The sequence below is a fragment of the Bidens hawaiensis genome, unplaced genomic scaffold (genome assembly GCF_021521415.1).
Source record: "Bidens hawaiensis isolate Kalapana, Puna unplaced genomic scaffold, B.hawaiensis_p1.1 tig00002839_1, whole genome shotgun sequence".
Classification (NCBI taxonomy): domain Eukaryota; kingdom Viridiplantae; phylum Streptophyta; class Magnoliopsida; order Asterales; family Asteraceae; genus Bidens; species Bidens hawaiensis.
Window position 1 is genome coordinate 2,793,438 of NW_027491153.1, and position 17,311 is coordinate 2,810,748.

The 17,311-nt window shown below is 45.5% G+C and overlaps 1 pseudogene; it reads right to left on the reverse strand.

The window, feature by feature from the left end:
* Positions 1–775: 775 nt before the first annotated feature.
* On the reverse strand, positions 776–2,210 carry LOC143621399 (inositol-tetrakisphosphate 1-kinase 1 pseudogene; annotated as a pseudogene).
* Positions 2,211–17,311: the final 15,101 nt, after the last annotated feature.

The following is a 17,311-nucleotide window of genomic DNA, read 5'->3' on the forward strand; positions in this document are numbered from 1 at the left end:
ATCATGGAATCACATTGCATGAAGTGTGTCGATTAAAGAAACTACATGAGAAGAAATAAACTATATATATAACATACTGTTTCCAACTGTTAAAATAGATAGCTATCAGTGTGTATCAGAGTTACTATGTTCAGTTTTTCAATATTTGTCCCTAGTTTGCATATATGCCAAGTAAATTTTAAAAAGCCCTATGCCCCTAATCCCTATGATCTGATCTTAGAAAAAAAATATAAGTGGGAAAAAAGGAAAAAAGAACACTTGGTATACCTTCTACCTCTCCCCTATGCAGACACCAAAAAAAGAAAACTGCACACATGTCACATTTCAACAATTCAACTTATTTGTTGATGTAAATACTTCCTCTCAAATAGACAGACAACCAGCAGAAATCAAATAAAATTCCAACAATCTCATTGATGAAAGCATGTAACAACAGAACTTATGCAAGAATAAGTAAAGTTAAAGACACGAATACAGGTTAAATATATTATGTGTCGTGTGTACAAACTACAAAACAACACTCAACGTGAAAAATTTTATCTTCTCGATAGAAAAGGCGTCTGAAAATTGTTTTACAAACTGACCCTAGCACCATCTTGATCCCCAATATTTTGTATGTATCACACATTATACACAACTTCCTTAATCTATAATGTGAGAGAATAGAAAATTAGTACTACAAAAACATACCTACGGGCTAAGAACTCATTGATCAAAGCTGAACTACAAATTAGACTACAGAAGGAAAAAAGTAACAATCTAGTATCATCCAAAAAACAAAACTCATTAATCAAAGCTGTCAAAATAGTCAAAGGCACACATTTAAAAACTTCCCCAAACTAAGAAATATAATCCGCCCGTAAAGAAACTTAACATTCCTACAAACTTTGAAAGAAACCGAAAACCACCCTATTCGTAACTCCTGTACTAACAAGTAAACAACTATCTAAAATAAAATGAAATGCCCATAACCAGAAAAACAAGTTTCAGCATGCATTTTAGCACAACTGACCCGATTCCCATCCGCAAGTTCCGAACTTTCAAGCTTCTTCATCCTCCTCACCACTGTTACCCACAAGCTTCATCAACCCCGTCTCACAGTTAAACGATCTCGCCTCTTTCTTATTCAAAACATCCCAAAAGAAACCCGTCAGCACAGACTCATAACCAGGCATCTTCGCATACCCCGGGAAATAATTAATATCAACAACCAGGTACCGATTCCCAACCCTCGTATCCCTAATCACATCAAAGTTAAAAAGATGCAGCTTCATCGCCTTCCGCAGCCCACACGCAATATTCGTAATCAAATCCACCGGAGGCATCGCAGCCTCTTCCGAATCCATCATCTTATAATACTTGTCATCGTTCCGCTCATCCGACGTCAGATTCGAAATCTGCGAAAACGACAACGACCCATGTAAACTCTCGAGCTTCTCGTCATCAATATCCGGCAACGACTTCCGCTTCACACATTTCACATACCTCCCAACCACATACACTTTAAAAATCACCCCACCGTGGTTCACAAACTCCTGCAGCACAGTAGGCGTTTTCAAATTCTCGAACCCCTCGGGGTCGAAAATCAAAAGCATCTTATGCGACTTCTCGCTCCCGTCCGCCACCAACGGCTTCGCAATCACCGGAAACTTCAAACCCAAACCGGGGTCTTTCGACTTCAGCTTGTCCGGGTCGTAAACGACGACCTGTTTGGGGACCCCAAACGACGCCGTTTGGTCGTCTTTCAACATACGAATCTCCGAAACAACGTCAAGCATCGAAATCCTGTTGTGTAACCTTTCAATTGCGTCTGGGAAGTCGATGACAATGGCGTTGGGGTTACGAATGAGGTAGTCCTGAAGCTGGTTGCGCCAGTCTTGACCGTAGAGCTTGTGAAGGACGCAGTCGAATGGGCCTTGATCGATCAAGGGTTTGTCGGGGTGGATCTTGACGAGATCGATGCCGCGTTGTCTGGCTGAATGGAGGAGTGAGTCTTGGATGAAGCTGTGTTGTTTCTTGAGTAATAAGGCGTAGCCGATAGTGAATCGTTTTGGGTTTGGGTTCATTTGTTCCGCCATTGTAATTGGACACTCATAACAGGTTAGGGAGGGGTATTGTGAATGAAAAGAGAAGAGAGATGATATTATTATTATTAATATGAATCGTCGGTGTAGAAACGCCGGGGAGATTCTTGGAGTTAACGAGAGAGAGAGAGACTCTGGTTGGGTTTGGGTAAGTACAGGGAGAGATTGAGGAGGTGAGTTAACTCAGGTATCGAGTTACCCTTAACTATGGTTAACAGTATTAGCGTGAATATGTATTTGTTTGATTTTTTTTATTTATCTTGATCCCAAATTATTCTTTCATCTCTCATAAATCTTTGTTCAAACGGGTATAGTGGTACCCGCTTTGGTGGTTGGAGGTAATTGAACGAATAAGAGAATGAAATGGATTATTACCATTTCATTGAGCAACCAAACATCATTTTTTTTCATTCCCAAACAATGAATCATTCCATTCCTTATGTGATTATTGCATACCAAACACTATATAATTGTTATTTTCTCTTTTAAATAACTTGTGCGAAGTTACTTGAAGAGATATCGAGCTGATCATGTGAATATATGGTTAGAGTTTATTTCGGGATACATAATGAAACAAACACTAAGAGTGGTATTGCTAGTTGAGGGCTCTGATCAAGGATAGGAAAATATCCTTTTTGCATTATATTAAAGGGATTCTTTGGCTCGGGTCGAAGAAGCAATGTCACTCGATCCTTGTCAAACTGATTACATATCCGTGAGGATCCCACCAGAGCGCCTTCCACTTCTAATAGGCCATGAGCTAGACCATAATCATTCTCAACGAGTCCATAAGGAGTGATCCCATTTTTTTCATCGGGTCCAGGTAGAGACCAAAGATCTTGAGTGACTGATCCGGTAAAACAACTCAAAAGATAAAGAAGTATCGCTAATTTCTTCATGCTCGTTCCAAGTACCAATTGTACTAATAAGAATCCATTTCGTTACAAGATTTATTTTTCATATAGATAGATATAGGATCTATGGAGTAGTTACTTAAAAGTGCATTTTGTGCTACAAAAGAAAAATGGAGGTTTTGTGATGATTGGGGGTGGGGGTGGGGGGTGGAACACTGTCGGGGTGCGGTAAGGGTTGAGGTTGCATCCAGACGACGTACGACATGGCGGAGGTGTGGTGGGGCCATGTGATGTTTCTCTTTCTGACACATACACACACACACACACACATATATATATATATATAATGGGGGTGGTAAAGAGGCTTTAAATCACAACGTTATGGATGAAGGTTTAAAAACCCCGTTTCCTACATGACAGTTTTGTGGTGGTAAAGCCCCTCCATAGTGTATGGTCTTATGGTACGTAAGTTGATTGTGAAAGTCCGATGAACCAGGACCAGGACCACTGAAAGTGTGACACCTTTTGTAACAATGACATTAATGCCATAAAACACGAATCCTCTCAAGACACTCCATATGTTTAATTATATTTATCTTAGGCTATTATATCACATGTTAAATTGATACAAGTCTCGTTTTTATTTGCTATTATGTTAGGTGGGTGGACCTTGGTCTCACCAATGTGTGGTGGATATGGAGCTCAAAACATGTTCACGCAGGGGTTGACTTGATGTCTTGATCCCTTGCAGTAATTTAAGACATGGTAGAGCATGGTATTAATTATTGAAGTTGGCATTCCAAAAGAATGGTTTCTAAGGTTTATTGGATAGATACATGGGAAAAGCTATACATGAACATAACTGATTTAATCAATGGTAAAGATCTTTGGATATAATGAAGAAACACTAAATGACCCCGGCAAATTAAGGATAATCTTAGGGTCAGGTAGATGTTTCCCACGAGGGTTAGGTCCGGCAAAGATGGTTATTCTTCTCGACCTGCAAAACAGACACCGTGAGCTCGTCACTGAGAAGGGGGGGGGGGGGTTCCTCCTTGTGACCACCCTCCAGCGTGAGAATCAGACTAGATTGCTCTGAATATAAGTGTATATTGAGAGAAATAGCTAGAGAAGATAATATGAGATGATACCGTTCCAAGATGTTGGAGTATTTATAGCCGAAGGTAGGTTTCCAAACAGGTACGGTCAGCTGTATAATATTCCTTTTCCACCAACTACGGGCTACGTACGTGCCATGATGGGAGTTGTTGGGTAGGCAGCGGCTGATAGTGACATTTTATACTGGAGCGTGCTCCTCCTCGTACTATTGTCGGTGAACTGTCACCCTGTGATTGGTTCATGGGCTGCTTTGGTCAGATCTTGTCTATTTTGTCCATACCTTGGCAGGTATAGTACAAAAGATCTTCCAGAAGCGTACGGACTGGCTCTTTTGGGCGGGAATATTCCCGCCTTGCTCATTCCTTCCTCAGGTGACATTGCTGAAGTATAAGAGTTAGTGCCTTATGCGTGTAGCCTTACTGTTAGTGCGGGTAGCCTTCCTTCTTGGCTTGTACCCACAGCTGCGGGAACAGGTAGGGTACTGTACCAAGGGAGGCTTTCCTGCGTGAACAGCCGGCTTACTGCGTGTAAGGTCTTCATCTCTCTGAGCATGGTGGGTCCTGCGGAACCAGCTGGTCCTTGCGCGGACGTACCTCTTCAAGGTGTGTCTTGCGGGTCCAACTGGGCTTTGCGGGGACCTACCTCTTCAAGTCCCCCCAGTCCATTGTTCTTCTCATGAATTGTTAATAAGTGAGGTGAACTTTTGGACTTTAAGCAAGGGGTTTTAAAGAGGGGTTTTTGTTATCTAAGGTTTTCCGCGGGGATTCTTCCCGCAGTTTTCCTAATGTCACTTGCAGAAATTCCCGACTTTTCTGCCTGATCTTTGGTTATGATGCGGGTAGGTGTTTAACCTCTTCGCAAGTCGGGAGCGTTGAGTTTCACTTGTACAGATTCTTCACGAGGTTTTGGTAGTTTTGGACATAGTGATCAGTTATGTTAAACCACCAATTCCACCTTGAAGCTTCAAACAATCTAGTTCTCAACGTTCCCGCCATGCGGAGGTGTTATTTCCCTTTCCGCAAGCATGGCCCATAAGATCCTTCTTGGCTTCAATTCCCTGCAAGTGCTAAGTATGTGAAGGGTTTCGCCTTGACACTATACCCGCGCTTGTCTTACGGTTTTTTGCTTCCTAAGGTAAAGGGGTATATTCCCTCTTATTTTTGAATATTTTTGAATCTTTTTGAAATTTGAAGAGTTGGTGAAAGGATAAGGACAGCCCAAACGGTTGAAGTGACGTTGGCGTCTCCTGACGGTTTCTTCTGACGGTTTCAGGACGTGCAGGAAGTTATGACGACGTGACAGTATGTGGTCAATCCGGACGCTTTTTCAGGCGCGTGGACGCGAGTTTTATGGCACGCGTCCTTTTGACAGCTGTTGCCAGCTTGCTTTATCCACGTGTCGCCGTTTCATTGCACCTGCGTTTTCTCTCCCCTCCGCATTAAATTCATCGCATTCATTGCGATGAGTATATAAGGGGGGAGAGGGTGTATCCCATTCCATACTTTCACTTCACTCTTCTTCTTCTAAGCGATTTCCGGCGAATACTCTAACTTTTCCGTCGAGCATTCTCCTGAAATCGCTTTCTTTAACATCTAAAAAAAATTGTCTTCTTCTACACATGATCCCGAGGTTACTGTCGAGGAGTCCGATTTATACCTTGAGAACCCGACGTCCACGTCTGATAAGGACGATAAGAGTACTGCTGGCGAGTGCCAGTGTACTCTTTCTGTCGATTTATACCACTATATCGTCAAGAAGTTCATGCTCGAGCCTTATGAGCCTGAGTTTCCGGAGCCCCACCAGACGGTGTACGATGCCCCTAAGGGCAAGATAGGGGTCTACGCCTCGTTCTTCATATATGGGAATCTTAGATTCCCATTAACGAAGTTTGTATACCGTGTTTTGGAGAAACACGGTGTGCATTTGACGGAGGTGCACCCGATGGCGATTGCTAAAGTTCGCCACTTCGAATGGGTGTGCCGTATTCTGGGCATCGAGCCCCGCGTCGACCGCCTGATGACCTTCTACTCCTGGAGGTGCATCCAAGGTTGGTATACCCTGGTCACTTGGATCAAGGGGTTGAAGATCTGCGCTACCGAGCGTAGTCTTCATTCTTGGAAGCGGGAGTTTTTCTTCATCTCCGCTCGCGTCGTCCCCATCGCGATGACGTTCAAGAACGGGAGGGCGCTCCCTAGCCTTCACGCCTCCAGTTATCAGGAGGCAGAATGGTTCGCCAAGATCTCCCAGATCCAGACTCCGGTTTATTGCTTCGCGGAGTCTGGGATGGTGATGCTCGGCATGAGCCGCGTGTGGAAAGATGCTGGGTCCGGGACGCCGCAAATACCCATCTTCCTTGAATACGGTTTGAGCTCTATTCCTTACGGTATGCCCCACTTTTTGTGTTGTTTTAGGGTTTTTCTACTAACACTTGTCTTTTCTTATTTTAGAGGGGAATGACTTGCAATCGCTCCTGTATCCGCGGGAGACTGGTGGTCCCGCACGGTTGGGTACTCGTGATCTTGACGAGAACGAGTTGCCTATCTTGGAGCAAACTGCAGATAGGTTCGTAGAAGTCTATCCGGCAGGTCATGAGATCCTAAGCGCCACTCGGCCAGGTAATAAGTTCTTTAATCCTCGTCCTCTTCATGCTCAAACTTCTGCTGGAATTCCTCTGATTTTGTCATCTTCTGATGAGGAATCCGCAGATGGGCCCTTCTTTGTGAGGAAGAAGAAGGCTGCTGGTGGGAAGGGCAAGGCGAAGGTCGCTTCCGTCGTCGACCTGGGGAATCAGTCGGATTCCGATACTGAGAGTGAGGAGGCGGCGGGGGACCTTGGTGGTGGCGAGACTATTGTCTCGGAGGTTGAGACGGCTGTCACCTCTAAGCAACCAAGCGTTGCGACGGTGGCTGGCGTGAAGAGGCCAGTTCCATCGGGTTCGCCTCCGCCCGTCAGGTCTTTCAAGATTAAGAAAACCCGTAAGTATAATTTTTTACCTTTCCCGCATTTCTTTTCGCCATTGTTTTTAATATTTTGTTTATGCAGGAGTGGATGTATCTGCTTTTCAGAGCGGTGCGGGAGGAAGCAGTTCAGGACCCACGATGATAGGTTTGGTCAACCTATCCGAGGCGATGACCCAGGCGGCTGCGCCTGTTTCCGGTGTTGGTTCAGTTGCCCATACTGTTGAGGCAACTGTTCCAGTTATGACTTCATCTCCGCCGGCCGTCAGTGCCTTCTTCACCGCAACCTTCACTGGGCCGGCGGTGACTTTTTCTGCGGGCTCGTCTGCAGTGGCGACCACGGTTGTGAGTTCATCTCCAATGAGTTCACCACCGATGGTCACTACCACGGTGGCTTCTACCATGCCCCCTCCGGTGTCAGCGACTACTTCGCCCATGGCCGGTTCTTCAGCTATGTTTGGGGTTGGGACCCCTGGACTTACCTCTGTTGAGGGGGTCCAATTTTTGCCTCCTTCCCATCTCCTTGACCTTTTGGATGGATATCCTCTAGGTTTGGGTGATGGGTTTGGCGGCTACCGGCCTGTTACCGACCCTACAGGTGCGTGGGGTTGTTTTGGCCTATTACCCATTTTTGTCATTTTTTTCCTAACTCTTTTTTGTTTTTGCAGTTTCGGATTCCAATGAGGTGTACGCTCCACGGTGGAATATCCGCCGAGGAACGACCCTCCGCACGGTTGCGGACTGCGTCGACTGGGCGCGCCATGCCGCTCCAAGCGGTGCGTTGGGGGAGGCAATGGCCAGCTACCAGGAGGGTAGGCTGTCCAATGAGCTCCGAATCCTCCTTGCCCGGATGCAGCCGCGCATCGAGCTACTTTGTCTTGAAAACGACAAGTTAAAGACGGCGCGTAGCCTGGAAGTGGCTCAGGCGCGAGCATTGCGGGAGGAGAACAAGAGGCTCGCTGCCACCGCTGCGGAGAAGGAGAAGGCCTTCAAGGATCTCGAGGTCGAGATTCAGGCCAGGCATGAGGCCCGTTCCAAGGCTACCCAAGCTGTTAACGAACAGCTTAGGTTGGCCAAGGAAACCGCGCGTAATGCGACAGAGAGGGCCACCAAAGCTGAAGCCGTTGCTGAGCCTCTGCGCACTGTAAACGAATAGCTCAAAGCCAAACTAGAGAAGCTTCAGCAGGCTCATGATGCTTTGGCTTTGGAAGATGCCAAGAAGCTCCAAGTGCTCTTGGATCAGAAGGGTATGCTTGATCGCACTGAGCGCAAGCTTAGGGGCGTTGAAGAGGCTGCTGCTAAGGATGTGTTGCTTGCCAACCTCAACAAAAATGAAGCCGAACGTGCCCGCGATCAAGCTCAAGCTACCCTCCAAGAAGCTCTGATCACTAAGGAGTGGCTTCTACGAGAAGCGTTGCCTCAGGTACGCGTAGCTCCATAATTTCTTTACGCTTTTCTTTATACTTAGAAAAGTTCTTTTATATATATATATATATATATATATATATATATATATATATATATATATATATATATATATATATATATATATATATTTTTGTAGGTTGTGCATCGGATTTTTGCGAACACATCTTATGACGATGCCATGAGTGCAGCCCTCAACGCTTTTCATGAGGATGGGGAGAAGGCTGGTTTCCTGCTTGGTCTAGGATTTGCAGAGAAGGGCATCCCGCCTTCCAACTTTCCTTTACACGATGTAGACACTGAAGCTGCCTACGACCAAGCTGTGAACCAGTACGCTGCCTTTCCGCATCCGGTTGTGGAGAAGGTGAACGAAATTGCGACTGCTGATGACGGGCTAGCTGTTCTCAAGGCTTTCCTCGAACCGCCGCAGACAACTGATGGTGCGGGTTCGAGTGGGTTTGGAGGGAGTGGTCCTGAAGCTTGAACCTTGAGATCCCTTCCAACCGTTAGGATAGATTTGTAATTTTGTAGGCGGGTAGATACCTAGCCATTCTAGTAATGTTTGAATTTTTATTGTGAATATAAATATTTTGTTAACGCCTTGCCCTGTAAACCTTATATGATTTGCTCATGCATATTTTAGTTTAACTTAGCAATTTTCTAAGTGTTTTGAATAAGTTAACTTTTCGACGCGTGTTGGATAATAGGTTAATGTTCTGTTTCCTCTATCATGATGGTGCGGGTACACCCGTCACTTTCACTTAGTAGGATGACCAAACTTTACCTATATCTGACCTGCGTGAAGGTTTTTCTCATCTTCCCCTTAGAAATATTTACTATTTTTGTGTTTATGCGGGTTGTGCCGCTTTCCACACGCAACGACTTACTTCCTCCCACACTTATTTATGCGGTGAACACCGGCATATCAGTGTGGTCAGTTCATAAGTATAAAGGTAAGGCTATCAACACAATGTGATAAGGAGAATCATTTCCATTAGAAGTGGCTCTAGGCCTTTTCTTTACAAGTTTGGAATTGATCTACATGTAACATTTGCGTAATTGAGCTCCATTCCATGTTCTTGGGATGGGAGTGCCATCGAGCCTTTTGAGCCGGTATGCGCCCTTTCCCAAAACCTCTTTAATGATGTATGGCCCTTCCCAGATTGGGGCCAGCTTTCCTGGGCGCTCTTGGTTCGAAGCCTCGTTGTTACGCAGTATGTAGTCTCCGATATTGAAGTTGCAGAGTTTTACCCGCGTGTTGTAGTACTTTTGCATTTGTCGCTTGTAGTTCTCTTCACGCGCTGCGGCTAAGTCTCTGCGTTCTTCGGTTAGCATAAGGTCTAACCGTCTTTCCGCATCATTGTCTTCTGGTTGAGTTATGACTCTTGGTGAGGGTAGACCAATTTCGACCGGGACCATGGCTTCAGTGCCATAGGTGAGGCTGAACGGGGTTTCTCCCGTGCTTGCCTTTTTTAGCGTTCTGTTCGCCCAAAGGACATGTGGAACTTCGTCCACCCAGGCGGATCTATGCTCCAAGAGTCTTTTCTTTATGCCGTCGACGATGCTCTTGTTTGCTCTTTCCACCTCACCATTACCCTGCGGGTGTGCCACTGAGATAAAGGTGTGGGTGATTTGAAGTTCTTTCAGCCACTCTTGCAGCTTCTGGTCAGCAAAGTTGGTGCCGTTATCGCTCACCAAATTCTGTGGAAGTCCAAAACGACAAATAATAAATTCCCAAATAAATTTTTTGATATGTTTTGCGGTTGTTTGGGCTAGGGGTTTTGCTTCTATCCATTTGGTGAAGTAGTCGATGGCTACCACTAGGAACTGAACGTTCCCTGCTGCTGTGGGAAATGGGCCTGTCACATCGATGGCCCACTTCTGGAATGGCCACGACGACGTGACTGGAACAAGTTCGTTCTTCGGGCGATGTGTGTTGGGTGCGTAAAGCTGGCAAGATCTACATTTTCTGATGTAGGCCAGCGCATCCGTGTGCATCCCCGGCCAAAAGTATCCCGCGTTGTTTAGCTTAGCTACAACTGCGCGTGGACCTGCGTGTACTCCACAGATGCCTTCGTGTACTTCCCTTAGGAGATAGTCGGCATCTTGGTCGTCCACGCATCTGAGGAGTGGGCCAAGAAAGTTACGCCTGTAAATTATGTCATCAACAAGTTGATAGTTCAGTGATTTACAGCGTATCTTTCTTGCATGTGTCTTCGACTCTGGTAGTATACCCGCTGCAAGGTAATTTATGATTGGTGTCATCCATGTTTCCGTGCTGGTTTGGATGACACAGATTTCCTTGTGCGGGACTGATGGTGCTCCAAGAAGTTCAACGCGGATGTCTTTTCCCAAGTGGGTGAAGGCTAACGATACAAGCTTGCTTAACGCATCCGCAGATTTGTTTTCGCTTCGCTTGATGTGTATAACTTTGCAATCGTTAAAATCGCGCATAAGGGTTTTTGCTTGTGCGAGGTACAAGGCCATTGTGTCGTTCACGGCCGTGTACGTCCCGTTTATCTGGTTGGCTACTAACATGGAATCCACGTGGGCTTCCAAGTTTTTCACCCCCATCTTACGCGCAATTCTTAATCCGGCCAAGAATGCTTCATACTCCGCTTCGTTATTCGTACTTGGGAAATCCAGCCGAATAGCGTAAGTGTACTCTTGGCCTGTTGGGTTATTTAGTTTCAACCCTGCGCCTGAACCCTCGTTGTTGGCTGCTCCATCAGTATAGAGTCGCTAGACATCATCAATGTCCTATGCTGGAGAGGGTTGAGCCTCTTCCTGGCACTCTTTTTCCCGTGAAGCGGGGACTTCTGCAATAAAGTCGGCCAAGACCTGGCCTTTTATGGCTGGTCTTGGCTTGTACTTTATCGCGTATTCTCCCAATTCAATTGCCCATTTGGCTAGGCGCCCTGATAACTCGGGTTTGCCTAAAACGTTTGCAAGTTTGAAGTTGGTGAGAATGGTGATTGGGTGTCCTTGGAAATATCGTCTTAGCCTGCGTGAAGCCTATACAAGCGCTAAGACTTTCCAGGGTAGAGTACCGGGTTTCCACGTCCGTTAAGACGCGGCTTACATAGTAGATGGGCATCTGGATGCCTTTTTCGTTCTACTATTAAGACTGCCCCGGTTGCTCTGTCTGTGGCGGAGAGGTAGAGAATTAATTCCTCCCCCGCTTCTGGTGCTGTAAGCGTTGGGAGTTCGATCAAGCGTGACCGAATCTCCTGAAAAGCTGCTTCCGCTTCTGGTGTCCAGTGGAAGTGCCTTTTCTTCAATCATTTTCTTAATGTTGACACGAATGGGAACGACCTATCCGCATGGTTTGCCAAAAAGCGGTTAAGTCCGACTAGTCGTCCATTCAGTGTCTGAGCCTGTTTGATGGTAGTAGGTGATTCCATTTTGATAATGGCTTCGGCCTTTACAGGGTTCGCTCTGAAGCCATCTTTGGTAACGATGACTCCTAAGAACTTCCCTTCTTCCATCCCAAAAGAACACTTGCTCGGGTTGAGCTTCATGTTTATCCGTCTGAGCGTGTTGAAAGTTTCTTCGATGTCTTTCAACATCACTTCTGGCTCAAGGCTTTTGATGACCAAGTCATCCATGTAAACTTCCAAGTTCCTCCTGATTTGGGCATGGAACTCTTTGTTCATCAGGCGTTGGTATGTGGACCCGGCATTCTTAAGCCCGAATGGCATCATTTGATAACAAAATGTGCCATCGGGCGTCCGAAATGCGGTTTTGTCCTGATCGTCAACGGCCATATGGATTTGATGGTACCCTTTATACGCATCAAGGAAGCATTTAAGGCGAAACGGTGCTAACAAATCTACCTTCAGGTCAATTTCGGGTAACGAGTAACAATCTTTGGGGCATGCTTTATTCAGGTCTTTGAAGTCTATGCACATGCGCCATTGTTTGTTGGATTTCGGTACCATGACGGGATTTGCAACCCATGTTTGATATTTACTAACGCGTACGATGCCTGCGTTAAGGAGTTCCTTGACTTGGGTTCTACACGCGTTAGCCTGTTCCGCACCCATTACGCGACGCTTTTGTATGACTGGCGGAAAAGCCGAGTCACATTTGAGCTTATGCTCCGCCTTACTTCGGGGTACACCAGTCATGTCAGCTGGTGTCCACGCAAAGATGTCAGCATTTTTTTGCAATAAGCGTTTGAGTAAGATGCGTGTGGGATCAGTGATTGTTGGGCCAATGGTAACGGCCTGGTCAGGGTATTTGCCATTGAAAGCCCATTCTTCTGGCTCGGTAATGGTTGGTTTAGCCATCTTTGGTTTGGGTTTAGATGAGACAGATGCGATGCATACCTGGGGAATACCCGTGATCATCGAGACACCCTCAGCTGTTGGCCACCCCATCATGCCATGGACTGAAGACACCACGGCATTAAATCTTGCCATCCCATCTCTCCCGAAGAGGATGTCGTATGTGTGGTGTGGCTTCCTCATTACGACGAAGTCCACGTCTTCTGTGCGGGAGTACTTCCCGTCCGTGAGAGTGACAGGGAAAGATAGGATACCCAAGGGGGTGTTTGTGCTGCCGTCGAACCCTTCCATTGAGGCTTAGACCGTTTCCAGGCGTTCTTTGTCTTCGTCGTCTAGCTTGTCGAAGAACTGCCTATACATGACCGTTGACGAAGCGCCATTATCAGCAAGAGTGCGGGAGGTGATGTAGTGCCCCAGCTGGCTTTTGATCACTATGGGGCCTTCTTTGTTGGGCCCTCCTAGCACATGCGGGAAGCGCACTTCAGCTTCCTTCCACGCACTTGGCTCTGTCGTTCGTCGTTTTCTTCCTCTGACGTTGCCATGAACCATGTGGATGCTGATGTCGACGGGCTTTCGTCCGTTGCCCTTGTACCGATTGTCATTTCTCCCTCCGTTCTTGATTGACGCCACGAGGTGTGTAAGTTTTCCATCTTTGACGAATGTTTCGACAATATCCTTCAAAGACGTACACTCCTCTGTGGTGTGGCCTTATGTCCCGTGGAAGTCACAGGATTTGCTCTGATCAGCGTTATGACGCTGCCGGATTATTGGAGCCTTTGGCCACGGGAGTTTCTTGGTGGCAAATATCTCGGTGACGCTTTTTGTGAGTGGCGTCCATCTGGGATTCCGGGACGAGTGTGTGTTGTCCCTTCCGCCTAATAGAGGGCGAGAGCAAGATGAGGTGTCAAAGTTTATCCTTGACTGCCAAATACCAAGCTTCCTCTTTTTATTATGTCGGGCGGTACGGACATTATTTTCTCTAGTCCTCTGCGTGTAGAGATTTGTGCTCTGGGGAAGATTTCTACCCAGTTGCTTCTCCGTCTCGGCAAAGCGTTTAGCTGCCGTCATGATGACATCCCACGTAGATGGCATGCCATATTTACCCGTCAAAGTGCGGATAAGCTCTGGGTACTCGGCGCCCTGGATGAAAGCGGCGCGAACAAGATCTTCGCTTATAGTGCCTAGACTTAGCTTCTTTGAGTTGAAGCGAGTGATGAAGTCTAGTAAAGATTCGTCTTCCTCTCGGACGCAGTTGAGGATCGTCCACTGCTCTTCAGTATATTTTCTTTATTGACTGAAGTGCTGGCTGAACTTGTGCTGGAAGTCTGCCCAATCATAGATGTGGTGGACCGGTAGACGATCAAACCACGCTCTGGCTGCCCCGACGAGCGTCATTTGGAACATGTAACACCACGTGGGTTCCGTCCAATTACTGACGGTTGCCCCGCTATGAATCTGTTCAAGTGATCATCTGGGTCGAATACGCCATCGTAAGTGCCTATGTTGGACATCTGTTTGGCACTCTTTGGAGCGATTGCTTCCGCAATGTCTCTTGCAAACTTGGACGTTCCCGCATTTGCAACAGTTGGTCTGAAAGTTTTGGAGAAGTCACGTGGGTTTCCCCCCGCGCTCTTTGGCTTGAAAGTTTCTCCAAAATTTCTTTTCGAGCGGAAGTCTACTTCTTTACGTTCCCTTTCGCCTTATGACGAGGGTTTGCGTCACTGTCAGATTCTTCCCAATCGTCATCCGAATACTCGCAATCATTGCTCGTGTTGAGCTGTTGTCGAGTGCTTCCGAATTCGTCGTTGGCCTGTTGGAGTGAACGTAAACGTTCATCCAACTCAGCTTGGAATTCTTTCTGACGTGCTTCCGCCCAAACTTTAACTTGATCTAGTGTTTGGCGGGGAAGCCTCGTTTGTTGCTTCTCCACCTGGGTATCAATGAATCCCATGGGAGGATTGTTTACTGCACTTGCCCCGGCTTGGGTAGCTGGGGTAGTGTTCGTAAAAACCGTGTATTCACCGATATTCCCCCCAGTAGCTGGGGTTGTGGTTACCGGGGTTTCTTGGTCACTCGGTGGCCTTGGCATCGGAGTAACCTTAACCATCTTTCCAGAAGTTTTGAAAAAACTGAGAAAAAGAATTAGTTCTAGCTTAATGCACGGATGACGCCAATGAAGAAACACTAAATGACCCCGGCAGATTAAGGATAATCTTAGGGTCAGGTAGATGTTTCCCACGAGGGTTAGGTCAGCAAAGATGGTTATTCTTCTCGACCTGCAAAACAGACACCGTGAGCTCGTCACTGAGAAGGGGGGGGGGGGGTTCCTCCTTGTGACCACCCTCCGGCGTGAGAATCAGACTGGATTGCTCTGAATATAAGTGTATATTGAGAGAAATAGCTAGAGAAGATAATATGAGATGATACCATTCCAAGATGTTGGGGTATTTATAGCCGAAGGTAGGTTTCCAAGCAGGTACGGCCAGCTGTATAAATATTCCTTTTCCACCAACTACGGGCTATGTACGTGCCACAATGGGAGTTGGTGGGTAGGCAGCGGCTGATAGTGACATTTTGTACTGGAGCGTGCTCCTCCTCGTACTATTGTCTGTGAGCTGTCACCCTGTGATTGGTTCATGGGCTGCTTTGGTCAGATCTTGTCTATTTTGTCCATAACTTGGCAGGTATAGTACAAAAGATCTTCCAGAAGCATACGGACTGGCTCTTTTGGGCGGGAATATTCCCGCCTTGCTCATTCCTTCCTCAGGTGACATTGCTAAAGTATAAGAGTTAGTGCCTTATGCGTGTAGCCTTACTGTTAGTGCGGGTAGCCTTCCTTCTTGGCTTGTACCCACAGCTGCGGGAACAGGTAGGGTACTGTACCAAGGGAGGCTTTCCTGCGTGAACAGCTGGCTTACTGCGTGTAAGGTCTTCATCTCTCTGAGCATGGTGGGTCCTGCGGAACCAGCTGGTCCTTGTGCGGACGTACCTCTTCAAGGTGTGTCTTGCGGGTCCAACTGGGCTTTGCGGGGACCTACCTCTTCACATTTGCTCGCCCAGTCACGCCAACTGCTCTTGAACATCACAAGTAGATTAGTAGGCCAAACAAGATGAGCAAATATAAAGTCAAAATTGAACAAGAACATTTGGATTTCATTTGAAGTCTTAGTACATTACTAAAACAACTGACCTTTACAACTTAAGAAGTCAATTCGTCCTCAGACACATGAAAAAGAATAACCATCCGAATACAAATTAACTTCAAGCTTCTTACTTAAATAGCTCTTCCCTTGCCAATTCCTCATGGTGGTTGGTTAATCTTAGTAATCCAGAGATTATGTTACTCGATCTTGAGATCGATCTATGTCACAAGACCACACTTTGATTCATGTTCATAAAATTAGTAGCGTCATATACAAGGAAGAAGAAATTAGATCGGAAAAAAGAAGAAATTGGTTTGAAGTTCTTACATGACAATGGAAGCAATGACCTATTGGGGACCCACATGATCATATTACCTCGTGTTTTGAAGACAAATGGTTCGATGAAATGAGCTTCAAATCAAATATTCGAGAACCACGTAAGACAGGGTTGATGGTTATTAAAAGGGGAGGCAAATGATTTAGGGAAATGAAATGACGATGATATCCTTCACGTGAGAGTGGGACTTTAAATATCGTTATCATATTTAACTTTAGGGGACGGAAACTGTTATAAAATTAAAAAATGGTGACCCAAAGTGTTAAAATTTTGAAGGTTGTATGAATGTTATTTCTAGAGCAAACATAAGACACAAAAATTACAACTACTATAATATCAAAATAGTTGCACAACGTTGAAATCAAATCATTAATTACATATCTTGATCCATATATTTTCGAACATGTACATGGCTTTCTATCTTGGCATGATATTTGATATTTCGACATGTTTAACTATTTTAGTTAAAAACATCGACACGCTAATTTGCATATGGCCCATTTAACCCATTTTTCAACCCATCAAGATGGTTACTTGCATCTAGAGGTGCACAAAAAACCCGTACCCGGAACCGGACCCGAAAAAAAATACCGGAACCGGTTTTTTTATACCCAGGTATTCTATACCCGAAACCGGAACCGACCTTACCCGTAGGGTATGGATAGGGTATGCTTTTTGAGCTTAATACCCGTACCCGGAACCGTACCCGATTTATACCCGTAAATACCCGAAACCGGTCATACCTCATACCCATATTGGGTTATACCCGATACCCGATAACACTTTTCTAATACCCGAAATAATACATGAGCTTTTGTAGTATATTTTTATATTTACTTCACAACTTTTATGTTTAAGTTTTTTTAAAATGCATATTATTAAGTAAAGAATTTGTACTTAAGTGAATTTATGGTTTATGTAATATAGTTTAATTATTTTTATAAAATACAAAGCAAATTTAAATTTTAAACAAATTTAAAAATGGATAAATAATTTACAAATTCAAAACCGGGTATTAATACTCGGTCGTACCCGATTCCAATACCCGAACCCGATTATACCTTACCCGGGTACATAGGGTTGAGTTTTTCTCCTCAATACCC